This window comes from Thamnophis elegans, chromosome 17, assembly GCF_009769535.1.
Source record: "Thamnophis elegans isolate rThaEle1 chromosome 17, rThaEle1.pri, whole genome shotgun sequence".
In the NCBI taxonomy this organism is placed as follows: Eukaryota; Metazoa; Chordata; class Lepidosauria; order Squamata; family Colubridae; genus Thamnophis; species Thamnophis elegans.
This window is the reverse complement of record NC_045557.1, coordinates 419,573-425,980: the sequence shown is the minus strand read 5'-3', so window position 1 is coordinate 425,980 and position 6,408 is coordinate 419,573.

The following is a 6,408-nucleotide window of genomic DNA, read 5'->3' as shown; positions in this document are numbered from 1 at the left end:
TCACTTGGTTTTAACAACAGTTTCACACGAAAACCTAAGAAAACCATCGCGCAATACTGGCAACAGAGCCCCATTTTAATCCACAACCCAACACAATGCAAAAACACCACCAGTAACTATTCAAATTAACACGTTCATATATAATTTTGTTATCTAAGTGGACCAAAACTTTTGTTACTCAAAATCAAGTAAAAAGATTTTAAAAAAAAGAAAGAGTATTTCCTTATGGACCAAAACCTCTTTTCACTGTCCTCATCTGGATCTTCCTGAGGTTATCTAGTTTTATATATTCTATTTTTTTCAGAATGAAGCAGACACGTGCTCAAAAAAAAAAAAAGGGAAAAAAAGAGAAAAAAACCCTAATATTGAATTGCCTTGCAGAATATCCTCCTCAATCATTTCAAGACTTTGGACGGCTGCGTTTGCCATCTCAGATACTTGGCCCGACTTCTGGGACAGAGGCGGCTGCCGCACTGGCCTCCCTGTGGATTCACACCCAGCCACGTCACTTGGGTAGATTTATTCAACTTGCTACCTGGGTGCCAAACTGCAAAAGGGTGGAACAAAGCGACACACACACACACCAACACACATACATATTCCTTTTCTGCCCGTTTTCCTTGGCTTAAACTTCTTTGCAGAAGGAAACTTTGCAAGCTCAGAGACGGCTTGAGAAGACAATAGATTCTGCTTTGGGTTTTTCCCTTGTGCATTTTATGGAAGACTTGTTTCATCGCCCCGTATTGTTCTTGGGGGAAATTCCTTCTTTTTCTCTGTCCCAAACATCACCCTCTGGCCTCTGTTGATTTGTCCCGGGCCCTCACGGACGGTGCCGGGTCCACCACCTGCAGCTATGGCCACCCCTTCCTGACGTAGCCGATCCCTGCCTTGGGAAGATGCTCACAGCTATGCATGTACCCCACGCTTCCTCCCTTGGCCACAGAAGAAGCCCCGCTGTGACCCACGGGACCCCCAATTTCTCACGATGCCAAATCCCACCTCAAGCCATGCGTTCTCAGCACAGAGAATACCCACAGCCCTGACCTGTGGCCAGCCCGACCAACCTTCTTGGGCCAAAGGTGTCACCTGGCCAGGATCTCTTTCTGTGGGGAGGACCTGGGGAGGCCACGGTGGTGGTGGCAGGCGCTGTTCTTCTTTATGATGAGAACATCCAGGTCTTGTCCAGGAGTGGAAGGAACGGGGCCGAGCCGAGGCTGCCCGCTCACTCGCTCGGAGGCCCTGCATGCAAAGACAATGTTGAGTGAACGGGGGGGGGGGGGACCTGCCGGCTTCACCTGGGCCTTTGTTGCCCCCGCCCTGCACTGCAGCTTCATCTGAATGCCATGCCATCCCAATGAGTGGCCCTTCATCCCCATGCCACTCGTGCCAGTTCCATACCCGGAGCAGCTCCCCCCTTGTGTGCACCGAAGTCTCTCGGGAGGCTCCCCTCTGCACCCGGCCGGAACCGAGCAGCCCCAGCCAGGCGTTCAGCAGCAGTGTTTCCTGGCCCACCAGGGAATCGGAGGTGGACCACAAGGGGGGGGGGTCCCTTGGCCCCGAGTCGGCAAAGGCTCCGGGCTGCTCCCTGTCCATCTGCAGCTGCCCGGATCCCCTGCCCCCCCCCCCCACTTGCAGGGGAGGCTCCCAGCACACCAGCCAAGCAACTTTCTATGCATTCCTTTCTGGAGCCAGAAAGCCTGAGTGATTCCCTGGCTTCGTGGGGTTTTTTTCACCGCAAACCCCTCATGGATACCACAAATTTTGACAGTCTCCCTTCACATCTATTCTACTACTGGGATACACACACACGCACGCACACACGGTCAGATATGTCTGTTCCAGGAGAAGACGAAGCAAGGGGGGGCAGGGCCATCGAGCAGGGAAACCCTGTCCTTTCTGGGGGGAGGGGATGGGGGGGAGGCAGGTCCCCACTTCTGCTGATGTAGATAAGGGGGGGTTGAGGTTTGGGGGCAAGGCAGGAAGTGACGCTGGGGGCCCCCAGGGGTTCTTGGGGTTAGGTGTTCTTGGCAGAATGCAGTCTGTTTTGTAATTCACGTGAGAACATTTTGGGTCAATGTTGGGTTGCTTTATGCCAGGCGAGGGAGGTTTTGCTGGCAGCCACTTGTATATGGGGCTGGGGGCTGAATAGATACCTGGCCCTTATACAGGGCGTGTGGGGGGGGGCATGGAAGGACCGTGTGCCCAGAGGGGCAGATGAATTAGCCCCTTTCCTCCTGTTCCCCCTTGTTGTCTCCTGAGTAAGATGGGAAGTTGAAACAACCTTTCCGCCATATTCACCCATGATGAATATATTAAAATATTTCCCCTTTTAAAGAATAAATGTGAATATAAAATCCATCTGATTAAAACTGGAGGAGTAAGGAACCCCTCTCAATATTTAAAAAAGAATAACATTTTTTCATTCCAATAATCTTTTGTCATTCATATATTATGTGTGCATATATATATATATATATACCCTGTTTTCCCCCAAATAAGACCTTCCTGAAAATATTGCAACACAGCATCAGCCATGAGGTGACCACGCTCCCCGCCTCCTGCACCTCAAAAATAATAAGACCTCCCTGAAAATAAGGCCAAGCGCTTATTTTTGGGGGGGAGGGGTGTCAAAAGAAAATAAGAGCCTGTCTTATTTTGGGGAAAACACGATTATATATATTTTGCCCACCTGTCCTTGTCATTTTTAATGTTAAAGAAAGAAAGAAAGAAGGAAAGAAAGAAAGAAAGAAAGAAAGAAAGAAAGAAAGAAAGAAAGAAAGAAAGAAATTGAGCAGAGTTGCAGACTTTCTCTTGCAAAATCATGATCAATCTTTGATTGGGGGGGGCGGGGCAGGGGCTCCTGCATTCTGCTGAAAAGGAGCACCCTGTGGAAGGCATCCACACATTGAAATCCCCTGCACTTCTTATAAGAAGGGCGTGAGAATAATTTATATATATATATATACACACAAAACAGATTAAAAAATGCCCATGACCTTAATGTTTTGCTCTGGCCTGTATCTTCCTTGATAGGTAGGGCGAGATCTCTTGTTGGTCTGAGTCACCAGCAATAAAGGGGAGAAAAATGGATGAGGTCTTCTTTTTCCTCCAGATAATCCTTCCCGTAGGATCAGGGCAGCTCATGGAAGCCTGGGAAATGGTCAGTTCAGTCGCTGCACCAAATGTCTTGCCTCCCAACTGCCCCCCCCAAACAAAAGACTGAGCTGCAGCAGAGATGGCACCGGGGGTCCACCTGGGCCCAGGCGGGGGGGGCAGCTGGGCACCAGGTGAAAGGATGCCAGTCCCCAGGAACGGCATCAACTGACCCTCCACTCGTCTCTGAGTGAGCAGGCAAAAGTTCTTCCCTGCCCGCATCACTGCTGCTAGCTTGGAGCATTCGGAAGCCCTGGCAAGAGTTGGGGTCTCTTCCTGTGTGATGGGAGCCTGTTTTCTGGAGAACCAAAATGGGAGATTTGGGAATCAAGACCATGTCTGTTGCCGGCCGACCTCAAGAACACTTCCCAGAATTCCTTGGAGGAAGCCATTAATGGTGCTTCACCAGCGCAAGGGTGTGTGTGTGTGTTGATGTCATCTGAGCAGACCATCAACCTCCCCAGCGCCTGAGGAAGCTTCTTGGCCACTCACCAACCCTGCTTTGGCAACTCCATGTGGGCCTCGGCCAAGCATGTGCCAAGCTGTGATTGGGGGGAGATCCTAGGCACCCAATCAAGCCAGTGGTGGTTACCCCAAGTTCTGGCTGGTTCTACTGTGTAGGGATGGCGACATCCGGAGCCCCCTTGCAGACGGTCCCAGTGCTGAGGCTTGAAAGGGAAGCTAAGCATCTTTCCTGTGCCTTTCATGGCATCCTTTTTAAAGAGAGGCCAGAGTAGATTTTAATCAGTTCAGTAGGGCCCTCTTGCCAAACCATAACAGAATAATAACTGCAGTTATTGTATTTTATAATAACTGAATCAGAAGCACTGAAATGAAGCCTTGGACAGGTTGGACTAGAAGACCTCCATGGTCCCTTCCAACCTTGGGAAATCCAAACCTCAAAGCTTCAAATTTTCAAAAGGACCCAGGCCTGGCTGGCATTGCCCCAAGCCCCAAACACACCCTCAGGAGACAAAAGGGAGTGGGGAAGAAATTGATTTCAAGTCGCAAAGCAGAACTTTTCAAAGAAAAATTCCAGTTTTCTGGAATTTATCCATCTTCAATGGGGAATTTACAGCGTTAGAAGGGGCCTTGGTGGTCTTCTAGTCCAAACTCCTGAACAAGCGGGAGACCCTATAATATCATTCTGGGCAAATGGCTATCCAGCCTCTTCTTAAATGGGAAATTTAAAATTCAGGAAACCACTAAGGTTTGTCGCTTTAAGAACTGAAATTCATAATTTGGCACTTAGATTTTTGAGAATGTTTTTTCAGATCTTCACGGATTGGTACTTTCTTATCAGCAATTTATCAACAGAAGGGGAAAAAAAAACTTTTGGGATATTTATTGTTTGCTTTTCATTCTTGTCAAGTAACTAGCAACGTTTAAAAAATAGAGTCTCGTCCAGTTAAAGGAATATTCATTGATTTTATTTTAAATTGAATGATCAATCCAATTGCAATCTGCAGAAATGACTATCTGAGAGAAAAGTAGCACCAGGGCTGTTTTTTTTATATACTACAAAATGCCTTATGCCAGCAATACTCTAGAGCAGTGTTTCTCAACCTTGTCAACTTGAAGATGTCCGGACTTCAACTCCCAGAATTCCCCAGCCAGCATTCGCTGGCTGGGGAATTCTGGGAGTTGAAGTCCGGACATCTTCAAGTTGACAAGGTTGAGAAACACTGCTCTAGAGCAGTGTTTCTCCATCGTGGTCACTTTAAGATAGGTGGACTTCAACTCCCAGAATTCCCCAGCCAGCTGTGCTGCTCTGACTGGGGGATTCTGGGAGTTGAAGTCCACTTATCTTAAAGTGACCACCACGATGGAGAAAGACTGCCTTAAGCAGAGGTGCTTTACGCTATGTTCTCTCCAGTGTAGACCAGAAAAACCTTGTTAGTTTTTTAAACTCTTCTATACAAACCATTTAAAAAACGTCTCAGGACTCCTGTGAGTCAAAGCTTGTTTTCTGGTGGTTCCTTGGGACAAGTTACCTGTCGGTTGGAGAAGAATGTGGAAGTGGCCATATTTTTTATACTCTCCTGCTCTCCCACCCCAAAAGCCACCCAGGGCTGGACAGTCCAGGCTAACCAGCAGCTGCCAAAAAGAATGCAAGTCCGCTCCAATTGGTTGGATTCCTTTCTTAGAAAAATCTTGCCCTAGCTCTGACGTACAGGTGGTTCTCGACTTACGACCTCAACTGGGACCAGAATTTTGGTTGCTAAATAATGGTGGTTGCAGCTGATTTCACAACCTTGTTTTGTCACGATTATTAGGTGAATAACTGCAGGCATTAAGCAAGAAAATGCTCACGGTTTTTAGGCGAATCTGATTCCCTCCGTTGACTTCCTTTGCGAGACGCTGGCGGGGGGGGGAGGCCTCGGGTAGCTATCACACGTTACCCTGGGACATTGCAAAAATGGCACAGACCCACGCTGGGTACCAAGTGCCCAAAGTTTGATCACGTGGCTACGGTTGGAATGTTGCCACGGTCATAAGTGCAAGGATCTGTTGTAAGTCAGTGCTTTTTTCAGTGCTGTTGTAAATTTGAGTGGTCACTAAATGAATAGTTGTAAGTCGAGGACTGCCTGTGCCACCATTTGCTCAACTTGAATGTGACTCTTTAAAAGTTTTGGAGCTTTCGATCTTTAACAGTTTTCCTACCATTTTAGATTTTGGGTTCCTTTTCAGCTCTCTCTGAAAAGTTTTTCACCCTCGACATCCGCATTGGTTTGGGAGGGGGGTTGAAAATAATGCCAAGTTGTGTAAGGTTTGAAATCAGAGGAATCTGGTGTGTTTCTATAAAAGGGAGAGGTATTTCCAATTGTTATACTGTGATAAGGGTTTGACTGATATTAAATATATAGAAAATAGTATTATAATGCATTTAATGTTAAGAAATAAATTCGGTTTTATATTTTAACAAGGGGATATGATCAAAATTACTGTCCTATCCATAATCTAGCTGCAGAAATATTTTTTTGCTAAGGGGAAATACTTACATTGTCTCTGCCCCCCCCAACACCCCTCACTCATTCTCAGATGCAATTTTAAAATATCCAACAATACAAAGGCTCTGACTGTTAATTCTCTTGAATCATATCAACAGCAACAATATTACCAATTTTTGTTCCATTCATTTTTTCCCCTTGATGATGTTCATTTACATGCTTAATCGTTTTGAGTTTTTTTCCTAATAGAGAGGTGGGGGGGGAGATGAAAAAAATTAAATCATTTCTTTATAATTTAATATTT